The 24,010-nt window shown below is 45.6% G+C and overlaps 1 protein-coding gene and 1 long non-coding RNA gene across 13 annotated transcripts in view; one reads left to right on the top strand and one right to left on the bottom strand.

Moving 5' to 3' along the window:
- SLC6A6 (solute carrier family 6 member 6) overlaps nucleotides 1-4,690 on the bottom strand; it is a 57,409-nt gene extending 52,719 nt beyond the window's left edge. For 4 of the 12 annotated variants that reach the window (XM_065845429.2, XM_065845430.2, XM_065845434.2 and 1 more), the window contains exons 1-2: nucleotides 4,499-4,690; nucleotides 135-170 (exon numbers count right to left, since the gene is read on the bottom strand). The gene's annotated coding sequence lies outside the window, so the exon portion shown is untranslated. Of the gene's footprint in view, nucleotides 1-134; nucleotides 171-2,435; nucleotides 2,481-3,784; nucleotides 3,802-4,498 lie in introns of those variants that run through there. The other 8 variants (XM_071812936.1, XM_071812938.1, XM_071812935.1 and 5 more) reach the window with 6 other exon arrangements.
- Nucleotides 3,690-22,835, top strand: LOC139828756 (uncharacterized). Its single transcript, XR_011740671.1, has 3 exons — nucleotides 3,690-3,927; nucleotides 17,625-17,774; nucleotides 19,592-22,835. It is a non-coding gene; the product is annotated as an uncharacterized lncRNA (long non-coding RNA).
- Nucleotides 22,836-24,010: the final 1,175 nt, after the last annotated feature.

Raw genomic sequence — 24,010 nt, 5'->3', positions numbered from 1 at the left:
TATAGCTACAGCCTATTTTTACATGCGCTATACTTGGTTTCTATGAACAGATGGGAAATTTTTCAGTAGTTGAATGTTTTAATGAGTTTTATAACCCTTTTGTAGTTTCATAAACAAGGATAAATAACACTTACATGAAGAAGAGGCTCTCCCGAATGGATTTTCTCTTCCTGTTTGGGGGAAAAAAAAAAAGAGGAGAAAAAGAAAAGGCAAAAAAATATTTTAAAGGAAAAAATATGGGTCTAGCAAGATAAGTCAGACATGTTTCCATGTTATTATGCATAGTGTTCTCTGAATTTCACCAGTATTAACTTATATTTTGAAGAACATAAAGACACTGAACGCATTACCAGTGCTGAAACAGGAAATCATTTCTCATCTGTTTCATTCTATGTAAAACATGACAGAGAATTTTACTATGTCCATCTCAAGAGCAAAGAAATTACATTGCAGCAGTGAAATAAAATGCAAACGCCACGTGATCTGAAGCAAAAAGGGAAGAACTCTTAACTACATTTCAGCTCACTGATAACCCCGTGCCTCAACGTACGAGTTTCTCTCCTACCTATGGGCAGCCTACAAACCCCAACACCCCAAAGCCGGGCGCTCCTGCTGCCTTTTGGCACAGTGTAACTGTTGTGTTTTCCACACCAGCGCTCCAGCGCTGACTGTGTTCAAGCCCAGGTCAGGCAGCCATGAAGTTCTGCGAGGCTGTGACTGTGCTGGGTGACAACAACCGCAACAGGAAACCCAGTAACTGCTGCAATGCACGAGTCTTCCCGACAGCCCGCGGGTCACAACAGCCCAGCGCTCACGGGTAGGATGGGGATTTGATTCACGCTCCCCTTCCACCACCCCGTGGGTTTGGTGGATGGATGCTCTTGGAGCGGGGTTTAGGGGCAGCACTGAGCGGCTTTGTGTTGGTGTAAATCTAAACATGTTGAGAATACAAAGAGAAGGACTGATATAAACACAAAAGATGCTGTAGGATACCAGCACTGGCTGCATGCTAGCCCTTCCAATGGCAGTTTTTTGGGGAAAAAGGACAATGAAGAGTGGCAGTTTCACTTAATTTCTACCACATTCTACATCAATATTAGCTACCCTGTAAGCAATTTAAAGAGATTTACATGTCTTGGGATGATACTCAGCTAGCATGAATCAATTAAATCCATGGCACTGCAACAGCTGAGGATTCAAGTGAATACACATGCATGGAAGAAATTCAACAAATATTCAATCACTGCATTTTCATCCTCACATTTTTCTTCCAAATGCCAAGAACTCAATCCTGCAAGCAGCCCTCCCCCCAGTGACAGTACAATAAACTTGAGGTCTGTGTACAGAAACACTTAAGAGGACTGGACTCAGGACTAATTTAAAAACTATAACTCTGATCCATTCTGGTCACATAAATTAAGTTAGTGATGAGAAGAAGTCAAAGGCACTAATCCTACTGGGTAATCTATTCAAAGCTGCACTTCTTAAACAATCTACAATTTATTAGTATGACTAATCAAATAAGCATTACTTGCAAAAGTCTTTAACTACCCTGGCTTTCCCATCCATTTTTATGTGTTGTAATATGGTTAAATTTAAAAGAAACAAATCAGCATAATCTTTTCAGAGTCATTTGCCCAGCATGATTAAAAGCCTGCACAGACTCCTCTAGAACTGAACTGGCATCATCGCTATTGGGGCATTGCCTTGTTGCCCATTGGGGTAAAACTATCAGGCATTAGAAAACCCAGAAGGGGTAAAGTTAAAATAATAGCGGGTTGCTGCCAAATCTTGAGGTGCATTGATGAAAATCCTGGGAGCATCACTGTCCGTGAAGCACAGCAGCCTGCTGAAAGGTTGGTATCCCGGAGTCTCTTTGGAAACACCCAGCCCACAGACCTTGGCTGGAAGCCACTGAGATGTAGCTCAGTTTGCATTAGGCAGAATACCGATTTAAAAAAAAAATAAAACCTCATTGAAATAGATGCAATGAGTGCAAGACAAGATCCTCCCCGAGGCTTTACAAACAGAACCCTGCTCCGGCACGGGAGGTTTCCCAAGCACTGTGCAGCAGGAGTGCGCCAACCTAATGTGTCTTCATCTTTTTCCATGACAATGTTGCACTTCTTTTCATACGGCATTTCACACAGAGCGAAGCCTCCTGCCACAGCCCAAACATTTCACCACTGAGATTTAAGAAACCTCCAGGCAACCCACCCAAAAGCTACAAACTAGCAGCTAGCAACAAAGACTAGCACACCTAATTTTGCTCCTGGTTACAGCAAAGGCAAATCAAATAAAAATTGCTAGTGTTTAAATCATTTGAAGCATTCCAAATTTCTGCTGGATTCTAAACCAACATCCCTAAACAAACAAACCAACCCCCCCCGGATTCTGATCTAGCACCCCTAAGCATGCAAGCACCTTCTCAGTACCTCTGAGTATCACAGTGCGATCTGCAACCTCCTGCTTCGTACAAAGTGTGACAGAAAAGAACCCTAACGCCGCATGGTAAAAGCTGCGGGTTAATAAATTACAGCAAGATACGGCCTTTCCTCCCTCCGCCCCCCCGCAGGCTGGGGGTCGGGGTGCCCCCGAGGAGGGAAGGGTGTCTGCGCCCTCCAGTGGGTGCAGCCTCAACGCACCCCAAACCGTGAGGGGCGGGGAGGGGAAGGAACAGAGGTGAGACACAGGAAAAAAAGAGAGAAAAAAAAAGTAAAGCAGAGAGGAGACAGCTGAAGAGGAAACACGAAGATGCTATCTCTGAAAGTGCCAAAAATGAAGTTTCCAGTGTCAGCCTAAGCAGGGCAACGGAGACGTCCTCCCGCCACACTCCGGCTTCAGCCGCCACTCACTCCGGGCGAGGACACCGTCACCGTCACGCTGCTGGCCACCTCGCACCTTCTGCTTCCAAAAAACCCAACAGCCTTCAGGGAAATCTTTCCATAGTACTCGCGCAAAGGAAGGCAATGCCATAAAGCAGTCGGCTCGCCCAAATGCAGACCCAGAGGTAAACACCCGGCTGTCAAAAACCATCAGGGTTTTCAGCAACGACTCTCCCTTCCAAATTCCACAGCAGCAGGTTTTAATGGGCTGATTTACCCTCAAACCAAAAGCCATAAAATCTAAACCGGTAGCAACTGACATCCGATCTCTGAATTACACAGCCGATGACATGTCCCCCCATCAGGGCTCTCACTCTTTTGCTAGTCCAAAATTCAAAATATTTTGACATGCAAGTAATTAAAAAAAAAATGCAGTTACCAAAATAGCGCTATCAACGTAACCAGCTCCTCTCGGCACATTTTCTTAATGCCTTTCCCAATACGGTTAAAAAAATGGGAACTGACAAAAAACATCCATCTTTACACCCCGGCACAAACCGTGCTAGAATACATGGGGGGTTCTATTTCTTTGTGTTTATCTGAATCCTCTCCCATCACTACTTCTTCATCAGTGCTTTCCTTTAAACGTACCTCTTACTAAAGAGCAGAAATCGGCTTTCACAATCTCTAAATACAAAGTTTTGTCATTCTCAGAGTTGCCTAAGAGAAACACAGCTTGCCTTTCATTTCATAAATAACACATACTCTGCACATTTCTTCACCAGCGTGAAATAAATTCTCCCATGTTCTTATATGGAAACCTTGCAAGTCCTCCCACATGCCGCCTGTTACAATATCAGGCAGAGATGGGCATTCATTACCTTAAAGCCAACGGGTGAATTATGGATCCAAGTTACCGAGACAAACCCAGAATTAGGACCCCTTTGCACCAAACTGACCTCGGTAACCTGCCCTGTGCAGTCCCTGCGTTCTTCTTCCAAGCTCCAATCACAACTTTGATTTCAGCATGCCAAGGATCAACAAAATAAAAGGAAAACGAGGGGGATAAAAGGAAGAAGCATCCAGCGGTATTACCAACCAGGTAGGCCCATTAACATCAGATGCAGCATTGCCCGTACCAGCCTCTTCACTTGAGGTTAGCGCACGACAGCCAGAAAAAATACAGCGGGGCGGGGTGGGGAGGCGAGAGAAAACGGGCAAAAATAGCCGGGGAGAGCAGCGTGCTCCGCAGATGCGCTGGAGGGCCGCCAGCAAGTGGGTAATTGCTATAAACTGTTATCACGAAAAAAAGTTAACGCAAGGTGCGGGAAGGGGGGGGTGGAAATGAAAGTAACCCCTTGGGGAGAAAAAAACCCGCGCGGGTAACGAGACAGCTGAGGGAGGTTGGAAGAAGAATGAATGGATAAATAAAAAATAGAGGGGGGGAGGGAAAGCGCACCCGAGGCAGCGCGGACAAAGGGAAGGCGCCGCCGCCCCCGGCCCGGCTCGGTTCGGCTCCGCCGGGCGCGGAGCGGCCGCCCCTTTGTTCGCCGCGGCAGCGGGGCTCGATGCGAGGTGCGATCCGCGCCAGCCCCGCCGCCGCAGCAGAGGCGGGAGCAGCCGGAGCAGGAGCAGCCCCGCTCCCCGCCCGCCCGCCCGGGACGCGCCGGTACCTGTGTCCGCTGCCCGCGGTGCCTGCGCGCCGCTGCGCCCCTGCGGCGCGTCCGGCGGAGCGGTGCGGCGCGACTAGCAGCGCCGAGCGGGAGGAAACGGTAATTTATAAGCGCTTTCTTCCTGACCTCTCGTGTCTGTTGTCTAATGAGGGAGCTTTGAGCATCACCCATCCTGCTGAGTGGAAAAACACCGGCACGGCCTCTTCTTTGCTGGGGAGGGGGGAGCCTAAAGGAAGGGGTGTGGGGGAGGAGGGGCCATGCCGCAGACACGGCGGCGGAGCCCGGGCTGGCAGGCGGCCGCGGGGCGGTGGGGAGGGGCGAGCGGGTGCGGGGCAGCGGCCGCTGCCGCCGGGGGGGCCGCCCCGGGCCGCCCTCCTTCCCCCGGGGGGAGCGGGGCCGCCCCCGAGCTGGCCCGGGCAGCGCTGGGGCGGGGAGCGGAGCGGAGGGCTGCCTGCCGCGGCTCTCCTCACTTCATACATATACATATTTAAAAAAAAGAAAAACAACTTATTATTTTTTGTCTTTACACAAAGAGCGCCCCACTCGCAGACAAAGCATCTCATGGTGCTGTCACCGGCGCTCCCGTCCCTGCGCCCCGGCCTCGGCTTTGCTCCTCCGCGGCCACTTTCCCAGCCCCGCGAAGGCGGCGGGAGCTCGGGCTCTGTCCCCGGTGTCGCTCATTAAGGCTTTTGGGGCGTTCGGTCTCGGCAACCGGCTCCTGCAGGAGGAGGGAATACAAAGCAGCGTGGCTTGGCAGGTGCGTGGGAGATCGGGATGTCTCCGCACTTCTCCGTCTCCTCCCAAAAGAGCAGCTCCCGGCACCGCTCAGCCCCGGAGAACAAAGTGCGGCCGGGGCGATCGGCAGCAGGAATGAGCAGGGCAGCGTTTTGTTCGGCTTTGGGTTTCATTGCACTGAAAGCCGGTGGTTTTTCTCCTACAGGCAAATGGGTATAAGACTCATACATGTCTTTGCTCTCCTACCCACATCTCCTCTAGCTCTGTTAATGAAAGGTTAAAGCAGCATACAGACTCGCTAGGCATTTTCATACAACCCCTGTTGAAGACTTAGTAAGATGCTCTGTACCACAAAATACTTGTTTGCATTGTGGGGGACAGAGCAGCAGGGAAAAGGAGATTTTTGGGCCATCTGTGTTTCGCAGAAGTCCCACGGTGCTAACCTTGCACAGGGAACAGTGAAGATGGACCACAGAAGAGTGAACAGTCCCAGTGGTCTTGCTCTCCTGGGCTTTCCCAGGTACAAGTAAGACCCTGCCTTCCTACACCATAAACTAGGGCGGCAGACACTGGTCGACGCACCTTTGGAGCCCATCATAGGCTGCCGGGGGATCAAATTCAATCACAGCAGCGCCCAGGGGGTCTCTAGAAAGGGCTGATTTCCTCAGCTGGTTCATGCAAAAGCAAAGAGAGCTGCACCCCTCCCGCACACTCGGTGCTGGCAGCGCAGCGTGCCCGATACAGCTTGCCACAGTCATTTTGCCTTACTCCAGTGCACACTGTGATTTTTCCAGTAGCTGAGCTGATTTGCAAAGTGAATAGGTTTTTAACTGAAAAATACATGCAGGTATGGGATATATGCAGCTAATTGAAGACACATCTCCACTAAACAGCCTGGTTTAAACTAGTAACATGATGTAGCGCACGCTGCCACCTACATCTTCTGGGTCAGGTTTCTCGTGTGCTGCAGCTTCAGATTGGGAGGCATCTTTTGCTGAAGGCAGCTAGAATTTTGTGGGACTTCACCACAAACACAGGTGGCTCTGGCCACCCTAGGGAACAAAGCAAAACATTTCTCACCGGCACAGCCACTTGTTCAGTCGCAGCGCGGATGCCTGGATGCAGGTTAGGAACCGGCGGTCGCGTCGGTGAAATCTAAGCAGTGGCTGGAGCCTGGTCTGTGCTAAGGATCCTGCCAGCACAGCTGTACCACTGACAGCAGCGGAATATTTTGCTCAAGCTCTCTAGAGGAATCAAAGCCTGCATTTTCTGTCTTCTGTTGCTTCTCACTCATTAAAAGTCAGCCACACAAAAAGCACATGGTTGCTCCCTGTGTTTGGAAAAAAAAAATACATTTTGGGGAAAAAAGCAACAGCCAAAGCTGTTTTGAAGTCAGAGGCATGTAAACAGTACCTAGAATAAGTGAAATAATAATAATAATAATAGTAATTAGTTCTTCTGTGTCATCAATACGTACATCGCTGTCTGCTGTTTCATTATGAGACAGCACAGCTACTGAGAATGTGCCTGATGGATATTTGGGGGAACTCTGCCACCAGCTGTGGGAGCACTAATGCCTCTGGCTCCTTATGTAACTGAAATCACAAGTTAGAGCCCAAATTACAAAGCATAAGCATGTGTATGATATTAGGCATATAAATGGTGCCTGAAATTACTATCCTTTTCCTATAGGTCTGGCTTTAATCTATTAGTAGTTTTACTTCTGCAGTTCTATTCATTTCAATGAGCGCTGGTGCCATTCGGAGTGTAATCAAGCCTGACCCCTTAAAAACCGCACCATAAAGGCATTAACCCAAACTTAACCAAGACAGGCCAAAATCACCCTGGTTACAGGTAAGTTCATATTACTTGTATCCCAGATCTTGAATGTATCCAATATTATGATGCTATAGAAAGCAGAATATAATGCCCCTGTGGCTGCTCTGCAGACCAGGCAGAGCGGCAGGTTTTTGCCCCCCAGCCCAAGGCACGGGTTAGAAATCACCTTCTATTGCTTTTTCTCTCCTTCTAGAGACTGTTTTCACCATTAACATGCTGAGCTGCTCTCTGGAGTTTTAAGGTGTTGGGTGCTGATACAGTGAGCACCTCTTGTATCTGTTTAATCCAATAACATAGCTCTTTTTTAATCTCCGTGTCTGGGTCACAGGGTTTAAAAAAGACACTGGGCCAAATCCCCAGCTTGGCTACAACGTGTGGAAATCTACTGAGAAGGCAAGAAAGTCAGGGAAGATTCACTGTGTTTGTACCCTGTGGAAGAGCTCTGGAGGGGCAGGGATGCGAGTGCCTCATTTTGCAGGTGGATGCGTATTAACGCCAGCAAATGGCAGAGTTAGATCTGATTTCTATCCGGTGAGGTGGCTGGGGGGAGAAGTATCACACCAGGATCTAAAATATGCACATCAGCAAGTTCTCATGCATTTTAAAATAGAAATGGATTTAATACTTCTTCCTTTTTCAGGACAAAAAACTTGCTTGTTTCCAATGTGTGGCTGCCAAAGGGAATACGACATTTCAGTACTCAGGTCCAAGGCAGGGCACGAACAAGGAGAAGGTTTTGCAGGGATTGTGGAGATTTTAGATTTAAACATTAAAATCAAAAAGGCAAAATTTATCCAGGCACAAAGTCCAGCAGAAATCTAGGGGACAAGTGGACAGCACTGTCTGTAAAGATGGGTATAAGTGAGAATGGCAAAAAGATGGTTTGAATAAGTTCATCACATTAGCGACTCTCCAAACTCTAATCTCCTACACCAAGCGATATGGGGTAACCTTTGGGCTTCCCCTGTATGGCAAAGGATCCTCAGCTTGAAAAAGAGAGGCAGATTTTGTGAGGGATTTGCACATCACGCAGTGACTCTGGATTGCAGATTTTAAGCATTACTAAACCGGGGAATAGGACTGTTGCTATTGCTGTTACGTACAGGATATTTCACTAATCCACGCAATCCACTAAGTTGCTGTAGTTTTAGTCGGTGTTTATTTCAGATGAAATTGTGGCCTGAACGGTTGATTTTTCTTAGTTTAAATCATATATCAATAAGATATCAAACAGAAATCAAAACAGGGCCTGTGTTTTTGGCACATTCCCCATCACGTGAACCTACCGGTGATGGAGCCGGTTTACAAGCCAAACGCAAAGACAACTAAAACCCACAGGTCTCCTTGAAGAGAGACCTCCCAATGGCTTTAAATTCTAGGAAGAATGTGATTTTAATGCTACCGGTGGTCCTTTCCTTACATCAACCTAATTCCATATGAATGTGAGGCATGTCTGGTTCCTAAAGCCAGGGGCAAACCCAGAGGAACCAACCAGCCTGGAACCCAGGTGGTCACGCTGGCTTTTGAACACAGTGGTGTGGCCCAAGTTAATTGCTGGTCTGCTACCTGGAAAGAAAAAACACTCACATATCCAAAGGTTTTCGCTGGGATTTTCAAGAGCTTATGAGCGATTTGAAGTCAGTGAAAGGAACATACTATAGAATGAAAAATATAGGTATTATTAAAGAATGTCTCCAAACTGAAACCCAGCCAGCTTCATAAAAATGAGCTAAAACCCAATAACAGGTACTCGGTCTCCTGCTGGATGCCGTATGAACCGTATGTTTTGCATTTTTGAAGTAACTTCTAAAAAAAAGGGGTTGTTTTCTAGGCTGTTACTGTTGGGAAGAGCAGGACAAGAACTGTGCATAAATGAGGTTAAAGTAATCTAATTTAAAAAATTAAAAAGTGCTTTCATCTTCAATTCATATCCAGTTATTTGGGATTGAACTTAAAAAAAAAAGAGAGAAAAAATTCAGAAAGGATTTTGAAAGATGACTGTTTCCCTTTAAGATTAATGATAAACATACTTGTGTGTTGAAGGGAAAATAGATCCAATGTTATGTAACAGGATAAAGAAACAAAATCCTTTTTCCTTAAATTAAAATAACCAGTATGTGTGTGGATTTTAGACAATCACCAAAAATTCCGGAAACCCGTTTTCTTTCACAACTGCATTCCACATGCTAAAATTGACGTCTTCGAACTTTTAAACACAATCACAACAATTGAACGCAATAAAGATTGGTTTGTTGTGTTTGACCACGCTTTGCCAATCGAGGATTGTTCCCCGAGGGAAATCCTGCAGCACTTGCTCTGTGCAACGATTCAAATTCATGCTCATCTTTTTACTTTGTGTGGCATTAGTAAATCCACTTATTGTACTTTCCAGTATTCTTCTTTTTAATCTGCTTACCTAGTACTGGATGTATGGTAACTTATCTCTTTTAATCATTTTTTTTGCCTGAACTATTACATAACAGTTCTTATCAAATCTTGTGATTCCTACCTAAATTTTCTGAAAATGAACCAAGATCAACAGGTGATGGATTTTTTTAATGTTGGCTCAATCATATAAAATATGCAAAAAAACCCCACAAAACATTTTTCTACCCCATAATCTGCATTTTCCACTTCTGTATTTCAGAAGAGCACTCATACCAGAAGTTCTTCATCAGAATTTGATTTTAAAGTTCCTCTTTATCACATGAATTCAATTTTCCAGAAGAAGGCAAATGCTTGTGTTAGTAACCAAGACACAAGCCCTGAAAAGGCTAAGCCTCTGAATGCACTTGATGGAAATAACAACAATAAAAAAGTCATCTTGTTGGATCTAATTCTGGAGTCATTATCTGACGCGATGCAGAACGGTTTGGGGTTTGCGCTGTTGGGCTCAGGTGATGTTCACTCTCTCAGGACGGGAGCACCTCTGTGCTCCGCTGAGCTGCTCAGAGCTTTGCCCGCGGACCAGAGTAAATCCTGCTTATGTTGGCATGTCCTTGCACACGGCCAGACTTCACATTTTCAGTCCTGAAAGTAAAGCTTCAAGTCCCTGCAGCTCAGCGTTCGCTTGGCAAAGTCCTCTGCTAGCGCTACTCCAGTAGTACAAGGTGTGCGTGGAGATGATGCACATTTTGAACGCGCCTCTTTCCCTGCTAATAACACACCTGTCGTGTTGCAGCTAAATATTGTGCTGCTGCGTGGCCTGCAGAGAGGTTTCCTTGGCCCCAGGAGCAGAGCAGCTCCTGCAGAGCCGAGATGGCTACACGGGTCCTGCAAAGAGGATATGAAAGCTGGGAAGCCAGAGGAGGTGTAGGCGAGGAGATGGGGGAGGAGTTGTGGCAGACCCACTCTGAAAAGATATGAACGGTCAGCAGGGTCAGGGGCTGCCGTGCAGAACACCTTCCATTTCCATTTGGAACTGGTCACCGAGCTGGGCAGGCTTGGCCTGACCACATCCCGGGTGACAGCGCAGTGGAAAATAGACCAGAAATCTGTGGTGTGAGCTCACTGATGCGGCCGAGCCCTCTCAACTTACATGACTGATCGGACAAGCCAATGGATTAAACTCACCGAAGAGGAAGAAGAGTGATCACTCGAGTGAATTCATACATGCTCATATTTCTTTTTATTTGCTTATGGGTCCCTCTGCTCCCTTCCCTCTCAAAGTGATGGTGAAACACTTACCAAGAGTGTATAAAAAATGATTTTAAAGTACCTAGTTTATTCTGACAAATTACATTGGCAGGTGTAGGCCAACACTAAGAGAAAATACTCTAAGAAACAGAACCATTCCCCAATGCCTCCTTTTAACAGTTCAGACAGATAGAGTTTCTAGCCAGGCGAATTAATGCACTGTCCACAGAGAGAGAAAGGACATCAAATGTTTGAGCATCCAGAAAAACCAGAAAATTTCAGTTGAACCCTGCAAGCTATCCAGTAACTGCTCATCCAGTTACATGACTTTAATTCACAAAACGGGGAAGCAAACATGTAATATAAACTTAAAGACACAGGGCTTCGATTTTCTAGGCTACCAGTCCAAATGCCAAACGAAACCGCCCGCATCCGGTGCCAGGGGAGGCAGAGCCAGTGGGAGCTGCGCTTTGGCCGGCAGAGCCACCGAGCAGCATCCACTCGACTGGCTGGGTTTCAGTTTGGAGACATTCTTTAATAATACCTATATTTTTCATTCTATAGTATGTTCCTTTCACTGACTTCAAATCGCTCATAAGCTTTTGAAAATCCCAGCGAAAACCTTTGGATGTGTGAGTGTTTTTTCTTTCCAGGTAGCAGACCAGCAATTAACTTGGGCCACACCACTGTGTCCAAAAGCCAGCGTGACCACTTGGGTTCCAGGCTGGTTGGTTCCTCTGGGTTTGCCCCTGGCTTTAGGAACCAGACATGCCTCACATTCGTATGGAATTAGGTTGATGTAAGGAAAGGACCACCCGTAGCATTAAAATCACATTCTTCCTAGAATTTAAAGCCATTGGGAGGTCTCTCTTCAAGGAGACCTGTGGGTTTTAGTTGTCTTTGCGTTTGGCTTGTAAACCGGCTCCATCACCGGTAGGTTCACGTGATGGGGAATGTGCCAAAAGCACAGGCCCTGTTTTGATTTCTGTTTGATACCTTATTGATATATGATTTAAACTAAGAAAAATCAACCGTTCGGGCCACAATTTCATCTGAAATAAACACCGACTAAAACTACAGCAACCAGTGGGCTCCCCCACTGTGGTGTCCCACACAGCTGCTGGCACGTCCGCGTCCGCCATCCGCTGGGCACAAACACTTTACACATTGCCCACCTGCTCCCAGGAGGATGCCTTGGCTTCCCCCTCCGCGGCAGCGCGTTGCTCCGTGGGGCAGCAATGTCACCGAGGAGCGGCTGGCAGGCTCGGGTGACCTTGAGCCTCCCCTAAGCAGTTACCTTTTCTGGGCCTTTGGCATGCTCTCAAGTGATCTTCCAGCCAGAATCTCCGCTGCCTAAAATAAATCCAGCAATATTCAATGCGGCACCCCTGCACTTCTCTTTCGGGATACCTGATTCTTATCTCCCAACCTGGGCACATCCAGGTTTTGGAAAGTTTTACCCAGGTGCTTCCTGAGCAGTGAGCTGCTGTCCTGGCCCGGGGCCAGGGTGACTCACTTGGTGTTGTTCTGAGAAAGGCAGAATTTTAGGGAGTTTTCGTGCCTGTCCCTGTGTGTTAACAGCATGTGTACCTGCTGTGTTGTTCAGAAGCGGCCCTGACAACGGTATTTTTACAAGGCGTTTCCTCCCCACCACCTGAAGGACTGAGCCATTTAGGAAGAAGAGCAGCTGGAACAAAGGGGATGCTAAGGAGACAAAAATGCCCCAAAACTCATGCACTGGCAGCCTCACCCTGCCTGGCCCATGCACGCACATGCACGTGGCATTCCCAGCCTTCATCCTGGAGGCCCAGCAGATCACCACCACGTTTCTCCTCTCTATACACCCAGCCAGAGATAAGGAGAGTTGACAGGACTGATGGACACAACCTGGGATTCAGGAGCAGTCACCACTTTGCGTTTGGCTCCTTCCTGGTTTTAGAAACACTTCTGTTTCTGAAAATTGTGGGTTATTTACTGTTCCTTAAAAAAGAAAAAAAAAGAAGACATCTGATACATCTGATCTTCCCTTCACATGTGGCTAATAACGTTTACTAACACTATTTTAAATGCCCATCCGAGCAAAGTAGTGTGCAATCACAAAGCTGCATTAATGTAAAGCAATAGACAACGTGAGCTTGTAAGGCCTCCCCCAACCTACCCAGGACTCTCAGCTACCTTGGGCTCAGTTTTGGGGGTGCACAGGAGCCCCTTTGCCCTGCTTGGCCCTGCAGCTGTTGTGTCAAAGACAAGGCAAGCCAGCAATGATGGGACTCTGCCTCCCTGAGATCCACCAACACAGGAGATCACACCAGCATCCTTCCAGCCTGGTAACTAAGCATTCAGCTGGGACTGCCCCCAAACCGGGCATGTTTTCCCTGCCAGGTATCCACTACTGGTCCTGTGATCAAGAAAGCGAAGAGCAATACCAACCCAGTGCTGCATCTTTGCAGAGCAGCTGCTGCCTGTGTCAGCAGCCAGAGCAATCCCGCTCCGTTGTCTCTACACAGGAGAATGCGTAAGAGTGGGGGGGATGGAAGAGGCTCAGCGCAAAACACAAGAATTCCAGATTTGTGCCTCTAAATCTGTTTGGCCGGTGCTAGTCATCTCTGATTTGTATCAAATCCCAATCTTATCACTTGCTGATTGTTAAATGGCCCACAAACAGTTATTATATTGTGCACAGTCTGTCACAGGCTGCCTGTAGCATTGAGCAATTTTACAGTGCCTATCAGCCAAAGACCTCAGGTTTTCTTATTTTCACTCCTGAATGTTTGCCTGTTGAGCTCGTTGGATTGGAAGGGACCTCAAAAGATCATTTCATGGAGGCAAGTGTGAAAATTTGTCCTCATGCTCCCACATTTCCTCGGGAGGCACATCCCAGCAATCTGTGGAGCAGCCGAAGCGGGTTTGGGATGCCCTCCATGCTCTCTTTTATCCCTCAAGCTGAATTCGTGCCACCCTGGAGCTCCTGGCAGCTTTGCAAATCTTGCTGCCTGATTTTCACTTTCCTCCTTGGAGACCAAGCTCCCAGTTCTCCCAGTCAGACACAGGTTTAGAATCCAGGTTCTATTCCTGCCGCTCTCCAGCAGCATCACAGCTGTTTGGTCCAAACATGAAGATATTTTTGTAAGAGCAAAAGCATGAATTATTTCAAACTTGCCCCAGGATGAATTTTCAAGGGTACTGCAGAGACTGTTTCCACAACAAAACAGGAGCTCTCCTCCTGCTGAATTGCTCATGTTACTTTCATGAATACTAGAAAAGCGGCTGGCTTTTGAAAAAATGTCAGCAGACACCTGGAATGGGAGCTTGTTTCCATCAAAACCTTTGGAAGCTATTGTTGTTGTTGATGTTGTTGTCCAATCTGAGTGAAAGTTCAGTTTGTCATTTTTCCTTAGACCTTACTTTTAGGTATAGGCAATTAGCTTAACTAAATATCAGATAGGATCTCTGCGGTGTTGCTCTGACTCTCACCTGGTGGGAAATGGCTTTGGAGGAGCGCAGCCACGTCTTTCTAGCTGTTTACATCACATTTCTGATGGCGCTCCACCCTGCTTTCCCCATTTGTGCTTTGTTTGTCATGAATAAAGGTCATGCCATTGGCACCACAAAAAATATTGTTGCTGTAGAAGGAATTCAGCTGTCCCCTCTGGGTTATAAAACAAATCACATGGCAGGGCAGCAATGCACCCAAACGTCAGGAGGGCAGAAACCAGAGATGGAAGAGAAGCCTCAGACCCACGGAGATCTCTGCAGATCTCCAGCATCTCACCGGCCAGCTGGCTCCCTACCTGTGCTCCATCCTGCATTGTCTCTAAGATTTTGCACAACCCGGTTTTAAACGCAGCCCAGCTGTTGGCAGTGGGTCTGTTGTGGGTACCTGCCTGCCTGCCTAACAGGTCGTGCTGCTGGAATTTTTCTAGCAGTCAAAGGGCATTTTCTTCTCATCGATTCCACACCATTAGCCCAACTCTTCCCTGTGAGTGTTGTTGGGTCAGGGGAGGTGGTTACAAGACACCTGCCCCCCTTTGGGTGCTGCCCAGGGAAGTGCTGTGGCCAGGGAGCTTTGGTGACAACAACCAGTTTAAGTCAATGGCTCAAGTGGGACTCTGACCTGGTAGGATCACAACTACACAACACATCATTTTGGCCATGTTGTAAATAAACCAGGGGATACACATACAGTAATCACACCCCTTGGCTCAGCTATAATGTAAATGAGATCTTTCCCATGTTTCTGTATAAACAGTGACCTTTGTGTTGGTGCTCATGTCAAAATCACTGCTTGTCTTTTGGTTCAAAAGCCATTCTTCTATCTTCCATTATAGGTGAGTCTCTCAAGCTCTCTGATGTTTCCTCTTCCTCTCAGTCTGCCAAGGCTTTCTAGGCAAGGTGATATTTTAACCAGCTACAATATTCCAGGGGGAATTTCACCAACACTGCTCACAGAAATAACGGCCCCAGACTCCCGGTCCATGTTTTTATGATTCGTTTGGCATATACCAAAATCTGAATGGTTCTGAGAATATGAGGGGAAACTAGCAGAAGCTGCTGTATTATCGTTACAGCCAAGGACATGCAACAACCGAGCTGGACACCAAAGCACTGGGAACACTTTGAGCAGGAACACTGCTCAAGCAATCCCAATTAACAGAATCCGGTAGGAAGTGTATTGGAAAAGATACTCCAGGTCAAGCAGATCTTCAACTTTCCTTCCCAGGATCATACCAGTACAACTGAGGAGTAAATCAAATTCCACGGAAATGCTTGGGGCTTTATTAGTAAACAGCCCAGATGTGAATCCCTTGTCTTTTTCTTGGCTAAAGTCTCATGGAAGGTTTGTTTGAAACTGAGAATGGTCTGAATGATAATGAATACTGGTTTTTACACAGTATTTTAGTGTATCCACAATTACAATTTAAGGAGTGCAGATCTTCCTTGTTGCAAAGCCCTTAGAATTCATGTGACAATAGCCAGTAATCAGATAAAATAGAAGCGATTAATAAAATATTTCATCATTAGAAAAATTTCCAACACTGAAAGATTTTGCAAATCACCCAGCAGGTTTTGCATATGCCCTCGCATTTCAGATTTTGGCACTAATGAAAGCTAAATGAATGGTGAATACAAGCATAAGACTTCAAACAAAGTCACACAGGCCCAGTGTGCACATAAATAGTATTTTAAGGGAGTTGTTCAAATTAAAACAAAATCATTCCTTTGCTTTATAAAGCAGTCTCCTCTTGATTACTAACAGAATAAAAGTTGCCTCAACAAATGAATAGATTTTTAAATATAAGGCCACCACACTCCTATTTTCCCTTAGTGTTGACTAAGAAGTGGTTGAAGTTACATCCCCGTTTATGGTTTCCACACCTCTTAGTCCTTTGCGTTGTGTTTCCTCCCTGCAGTTTCATCACTTCTGCTGCGGGTGCAGTCCTGGGAGGCTGCACAGCACGTCCACGCTCCATAGGAAGTGGTTTTGATGTTGCTCTGGCAACCTCCACTCAGTCCTGAGCAAGCAGGGGTGACGCTCAGCACAGAAATAACCTCCAACTCAAACTGCACATCCTCATGGTTAAGAATGGAGGCAGCAGTTGAGATGATGAAGCCTAATACCCTCCAAGGAAATTGCAGTTCTGTCTCTTTTATTCCTCACCTGTATTTTGATAAAATATCTAGTCCTGGTGCTGCTTGTCGCAGTGCGCGCTTGATGACTGGGAACTGTTCTGTTCTTTGCTCACAGTGTCCTCAGATATGAACTGAGAGTGGGTAACAAATCCCTTGTGACTTTGTAATGTAAAGGGAGAAGGATCTCATCCACTGGACAACCCAGGTCCTGTTTTCTTTAACTCCAGAGCCAACCACATTTTGGGAGAAATAAATTAATCCTCCTCCTCCTTTCTTCCTTTTTCTTTTTTTCAAGTTTTTTACCATGAAGGTCCTTTAATTTACCCTTGTAAACCATTTGGGCTTCATCTCATGAAAACACCTAAAGAAACACCAGGTGATTCTGTGATTCTATCCCTGCTGCTTGGGTTGCAAAGCTAAGGCTCAAGCTCTGAAAAGAGAAGCGTGCTCAGAACAAAAAGGTTTTGAACAAAAGAAACAAATCACAGCAATGCACAAACACTTCATCTGCCTGCTGCCATTTACATTTTCCAAATACACGTGGAGTGTTGTTGAGGACCTTGGCTACCTTTGTCTGTCACCAATCCAAGTCTATTTAAGCTTTATTCAAAACTAGTCCCTGCTGCCACTCAGGTATTTCTTGCTGTTGCTTTTGCTGCCATTCATCTTTGAATTGTTTCCAGTCTGCAAGCATGTTTCTGATACCAAAACTGAACAGTGTATTTCAGACAGTCATCTAGGAGTATTGAAACAAAGTCCAAAACTCTGTCCTCCATGACTTTTACAAAGCCAGCCACCTTGTTTTAGGTCTACACAAGAAAGGCTTTGCCATCTTTGATTGGGTTTTGTAGTTTTTTTTCCCTCCAATGTTGATTTTTTCCAGTTTTCTGGATAGATTTCACACAGCTTGCCACCACAGCTCTGGTGGATAATAAAATATGCATGGGAACTCCTCCAAAGTATGTGTTTGCAAGGAGTGTTATGCCAGGAACATCATTAACAGAGCCCCAGTAACTAATCTAGAACTGATGCCATAACTTTTATGTGTACCAGGGGCACTGAAACGCATGCTGAAATACTTGGCAAGTCTGCCCTTAAATCAGGATATATTCTATTGATATTGGCTCTGATGGACCACAGCATTCCTTGGTTTTGAGGTAGTATTTCTGAAGGGGACGGGTTTGCGATGCCAGTTCTTGTCATATGTTTTCCTGTCTCACCCTATCTCCAAGCCCAGCTAATCTGATGATATCCAACTGTCCTAATAAGCTGCATCTACTTCTAGACTGAAGCGTTGACAGCTGCCTGTCCCATTGCCAACAAAAACTTCTGAGACAACTGTATCTCATTCCTGCAAGTACGCAAACTGCTCAGTTTCCAGCCCAAATATGAGACATAACGACACTTCTCTTCGCTGATCCAGGTCTAAAAAAAGGTGTGTCAAGTACGCACGCAATCATTTCCTCACGTGCAGTTTAATCCCTCAGCTGGAAATGAGGTTTTTGTCTGTTGATTACAGACGAGAAATCAAGGGCTCGTGTCCCTTCCAGCAGAGGTACCGTCACACGGGCTAAGGTCAGTGGGAAGGACACGTTCCTCCAATTAACATTGGCATGTGTTTACTTATATTTTTATACATTGGTAATTCTTCCATTTGCTCCTCTTGGATTCAGAACACATGGCAAGAGCTTCAGCTTGTTCTTATTCAGGTAGGAGTTAATGCCCTTAAACCTTCACCACAGATCTAGCCCATCTCATCTCCACAGATACAGCCCAAAGCTGATGGACCCAAAGGTTCATCAGGCTTTCCTTCCCCAGGGCTGTGGGTCCAGAGCACCACAACTGGGCCATAGGGAGCAGATAAGACCAGGCTCCCAACAAGCCATTAAAAAGTAGTCACGGCCTTCTAGAGGGAAAGCCATCTAGAACAGAGGCTGAATTTGCAGGATAAACTTTGTCATGGGTGACTCTAGTGTCCACAGGAACAGTATACAACAATCCCCAGAAAAAGATGGAGAAGAAACACATAGAAATGCTGATCTTGATCCAAACATGGCCAAAATAAATAGACTTCCTCAGGGTAACTCATCTCTAGGCAGAAATACTGGTTTTCCTCGTCAAAATAAAAACCCACGTCTACCCTCTGCTCCTCATAACTTTCACCGCTTGCTGGATTCCAAGAATCATAGCAAACACTCCTGAGGCAGGGGCCAAGGACCAGGAAAACCAGGGCCAGCACATCTCGTTCTGGCAGAGCCCTGGTCACTGGAGTGGCCTCTCCGGGCCAGCCCTTCCCCGTCTGGTTTCACAGCTGAAGGTAGGACCCATTTCTTCAATTCAGCTTTTCCTCACACACATACAGGCACAAAAACTCAAGGTCAGGCTGGGAAGGAAAAATGAGAGAGTTTGTTATTGTTCTAGGAGTATTTTGTTAATTCTTGGGATGTGCTCAAACATTACGACGGTGGAGACCATATAAGTAGCTAGATTAGAGGAACAGACATAACAGTGGTATTGGATACAGAAACAGCAGCCATTGCCAGTTCCATGGAAAGAGAGGACAAATGAATAAACACCGATCACAACATCTGAAACCACCAGGCTTGGAAAAGCCTCTTTATTTTAGGAATAATCCACTGAAAGATGCCAAGGCTCGATCTGACCAGCTCTGACTTCTTCTCAGGAGTATAAGTGTCATTGAGGAAGAAAAGGATGTTTGAGGATGGATAAACCCCGGAACCTTCTATGCCATCATCATTTAGTCATTAAGCTCTGGGGACGAATACAGGGGTTTGTTTGGTAGGGCTTATTTTTGTTTTTATTTTAAATCTGTAGTTTTTACTGAACACTTTTTCCAGATGTTTCTCAGGCCAAAAAATTGCACACAGTCCCAGGATGACGTACAAATCGAATGCAAAGGCAAGCAAAAAATCCAAATAGATCCATCTCTCCCTTCAGCACAAGACAGTCTCACCTCTACAGGACCCCCTCCCCTCTTAGCTGAGCTAACACACCATAAAGAATTAGGTGAGGAAGAATCCAGAAGGAAATGGTAAACATGTTGAACTGAATATCAGTGCAACTGTACTATAAGTGCTATATGGGGCTGGAAAGGTACTTTCAGCGTCTGGTGTTATTTAGGAAGATGTTCCTGAAGGAACACAGGCTGTGCCATTCTGGGGAAGGAGGAAGTAGGTTCTTTAGGATTATTGAAAACTTACTGAATAAGAAGCTTTCTGTATTTCCTCACAGCTGGAGACTAATCATCGCAACACAATTAGAAAAGCTGGAGGCTGAAAGAAGATAAACTCTGTGATCTGACCCAAGTTCCTTACATTATAGCTGGAGTGTGGAAAATGCATCTGGGTTCTGTGAAGTGCAAGATACTGAGTATCTCAACAGTATTTTGAGTTTTCCATTGAGCTGAGTGCTCCAATCCTGGATGGTGGCATTGGGAGGCCAATCTCTTGGGACATCCTTGGTGTCAAATTCTTTGGGGATACTTGAGGAGACTATGCAAAGGGATCACTTAATGTGTCACACAGAGAGGTGACATTTATCTTCTGTAGGGCACCAAGAAGACCACGCATTATAAAACTGTGCCAAATTTTGGTTTCCTCAGCAAAAGACAAGTACTATAATAAAGAAGAAATCCAAGCATAACCTCAATGCAGTTTTAAGAGGCTTAAGAAATTGAATCAAGACACGTATGCCTAAAATACACATTGAGGGTGAAATGCCGGCACCACGAAAATCAGCAAGAAAATCTCCTAGCCACTGTGTTGGGACTGTATCCATACAGTTTATCCAGACAAAGACAGTATAAACACCAGAGGATCAATTGTTCCTGAGCTAACAGTGCTGGGTTGTTTAAGCGCAGGAAACGGCCCAGCCTTTTCCCACCTTTGTACACCCAGGCGGGGGTCAGACACGGTGCAGCTGCCGTACGGACAAGGCTGATCCAAGCGAATATCTGGCCTAGGGTGAGCAGGCAGGGACATGGCAGAGTCGCTGCCCTGGAGCTCTCCCAACGATTGCAGAGATGGCCACAAAATGGGACAAACGTACGGTCAATCTGTGAAAATGCCCTGTGGCCGAGCAGATATGCTCCACCAGTTGGCTTGGAGAAACCGGCTTAAGCCACTGCTCAAGACAGTTTTCTTTCATTAGAGTAGAATGTCAATGCTCAGGTGAAAGAAAGGTTTCAACAGTTGCCATTGTAAGGGGAAGAAGTCCAGGGAAGCAAAAGTACCACTGCTATCAACACAACACATCTCGCCACCTTCCAGTGTCTCTTGCTACGTTTGGACTCAATCACCTTGAGGGTATCTATCTTTGAACCAAAATGATTCTGTGATTCTATAACAGGGTCCTCAAGCAGTTGTTTTTATTCAGGATTGAGGTGATTTCATCTTTCATGTTCATTATCTCAGTAAACGAGTACATACTTCTCTCTTCATATTTGTCTTGATTATTCACCTTTGGTAATGGAACATATAACAGGAGAGGGAAGGTGTGAGCTTGCTGCCAAGGAGTGTTTCCGCAGACAAAACGAAATGCAGGTACAAAAATCAAATGATGAAAGAGAAAACTATCTTTTAAATTTTTTCTTAACTTAAAAACTCAAGGCAAAATAGTTGCTTGGTCCTCTACAGGAGCTTCCCACAGATTTAGCATTGTGAAGCCCTCATCTTGGGAGTAGCGAGAGGAGGCATCAGAGCTGAATTTCCATGCTACACAGACATACACACATTTAATCCGGTTGTGGTTTTCTTAATATGCAAAGATCCCAAAGTCAGCTCTGATTCAACTCATCAGTTCCAGCTAATTTTCTAGCTAAGGGCTCTAATAAGCAGACTCAAGAGCATCTGGGCAAATTTAGCTCCAACCAATTTGCCTCTAGAACATCCTTTGAATACATTTGCATAGTCTGTGTTCACAAAGCAACACAAAACAAGCCTTGCCAGCTGCTGGCTGGGCCCCTCGCCTGGCACGCGGCTGTCGCTGCTGAATATCCGCTAAAGCCCTGACAGAGTGCTTGCAGTCATTCACCTTTTCTTTAGCTGATGTTAGGCGTACCCCTGTATAATGGTGTGTGACAAATGTCTGGAATAATGATGATTTAACCACTGGGCAGGCAAGGGGCTCGTTGCCCCGTGTCACCGTGCCACAACTTTGACCTGATGATCGGGTATCTGAGAGTAGGGACTCTCACCCAGGCTTGGCTTTCCCCCTGCAGCACGGTGCCAAATTTGATAGTCTCTTTGGTGATCCAGGCACATGCCCATTAAAACAAGTTTATTTTAAAGAGGTCAGGTAGCAGCTGATGGGCGGTGGGAACCTTTTAGCATTCCCAAAACAGGCAGCGTTTGAATGACCCATCTACGGATGCAAACGCCAGCAGATGTACCGGCAAAACCCTGTGCTAGAGGCTTCTTGAACTTTGAGTACTTGCTGTTCAGTGCCTAATTATAGTCCCTATAGCAGTTCATTACCTACAGCATGTTGGGATCTGGGGATCCCACTCAGATTCAAAGTCCCTCTGTGCCAGGTGCTGCACAAACACAAATGTAATTTCTGGGGGATCATAAAACCGGGGCCTGCAAACTCTTACCCGTGTGCTGAACTTTCTGTCCAGCTGCAGCTTCGCTCGGTTCAGTCCGATCTGTGCAGATACGCCATTCTATTGTGTTCTAGTTCATCATCTATTTAACACCTATTGAACTCTCTGCAACTGCTTAAAAGCATAAAGTAAATCATGCGCATAAATGTTCGTAGAATGTGGGGCTTAAGAAAGACAAGCAGCAATACAGGCAGAGGAAAGCTTGAGAGAGAGGGAAGATAAAAGTAACCATAAAGGAAACTTGTGATTACATAGACTAGCTATATACATAATTTGTGGGCTTCGCGGTTTGGGAATTCTGTTTGTTTGCTTAATGTAAATGAGCAAGAGAATTTAAAGAATCTCTGCCACCTACTAAAGCCGAGAACTGAAATATTATAGGCCTCACCCAGTGCATCTACAAGTCCTTCCTTGTCCAGCAAAACACTTGGCCACGTTTTGCACCCTAAGAGGAGAATACCAAATAGCGTTTATTTCTGCAAGAACCGGGGGCCGCTTGCCCGCAAAGTGCAAACCCAAATAAACATGTTGTCCCCCAAATACTCCTGCACAATAAACATAAGGAGGGAGGACTCCTGTGAGGTTTGGGGGGTGTTTTCTCTTTCAATATTTGTGAACCCTTTTTTGCATTACTTGAGTAGCTCTAACCAAAAGTCACCTTTGGGAATGTTCTCTATTCAGAGTCTAATTTAGATGTACCCAATTTAGATGCAAGTTCTCACCATGCATCACTTTCAGAACAAGTTTCTTTGTAAGCTGTTGACAGAAAATGTTTATAGTCCTATTATACTTGAGTAAAAAAATGTGAGCTGAGTAATGGATGTAATATCTTTTCCTTCAGTTTACTGGAGTTTATTTCCCTGTTGTGCAAAGTTTTGTCTGGATTTTTAAAATAAATTCACTTCATCTTGACTCATGCTTTTTATTCTTCATGAACAGTTTAACAAGCTCGAGTTTGGAGAGTCTGCAGAGTGCATCTGGTCTGGAGTGACATTATTTCCACGGAACCAGGATTCCTAAAACCAATGATGTTAATCAGAAATGTGTTGTAACTCCTCTGCTTTAGGAACACTGAGGTAACAGGTCACCTTTAACTTACTGACACGCTTTGAATCTCGACCATTGAATACTTGCAACAACCTACGCATGGAGTATCAGCTATTTGTAGCACTCCGCAAACACAATAAAAAAGGTGAAACTCTGAATGATGCTTTTATCAGCTCTCTGCAGGTCTAAAAGTCTTATTTAACAAAGAGTTTCTATACTTGCTGAAGTTAAGCATACACTGAAGATAAGCATAAGCCTAAAAGCTTTGCTGAACTCCTACTCAGTTAGGTACGGTTTGGCAGTTTTTGCTTAATCTGGTCCACAGCTAACAGCTGAGTAGTGATCCCGAGTGTAACGGGGACTCCGGGAAGGGAGTGAATGCTATTTTTGAATCACTTAAACTGATTGCTATTCAAGTTTTGTGTCAGTTACAACAAGCCGCAAAGATACAGAGACTACAAACAGGCCCAAGTTATTTTCTTTCAGGACACCTCACTTCCCTACAGGTCTCCTTCAGCCATTTACTTTGCCTGGTGGCTTTTTTGTCACCCCAGCGTAACAAGTCGGTTGATCTCATTGACTATTGATATGTGAAAGGAACAAGCCTCCTCTTTATTTAACACAGGGCTTGTTTTCTCTTCCTGGCACTGGATCATTATTACGTTTGCAGGGAGGGTTTGCTTTTAATGTGCGTGTTATTGTAAGGTGTCTCCATCAAGACGGAGGCAAGCTCCAGCAGGACGAGGCGCTGGGAAAGTTCAGGTTGGTGCTGTTAGCTTCCAGCAAAGGAAATTATTTTTCAGCCACCCATGTCGAATTGCCAGTGGCCACCATGGAAAATATTTTCTCGAAGAAAAACTACTGGGCTGTTCATATTTACAACAGCTAAGATGCAGCCCAGCCAGACCAGCAAATCAAAGGCCAAATCTCAAATTTCCTACTCAAGGCTTGGTCTTGTAAGCTTGACTTGCAGAAGAAATATTCCTTCATAATATTAATCC

Source organism: Patagioenas fasciata, chromosome 10 (genome assembly GCF_037038585.1).
Source record: "Patagioenas fasciata isolate bPatFas1 chromosome 10, bPatFas1.hap1, whole genome shotgun sequence".
Taxonomy (NCBI): domain Eukaryota; kingdom Metazoa; phylum Chordata; class Aves; order Columbiformes; family Columbidae; genus Patagioenas; species Patagioenas fasciata.
Note: the sequence above shows the minus strand (reverse complement) of the source record. Positions and strands in the feature narration are given on the sequence as shown.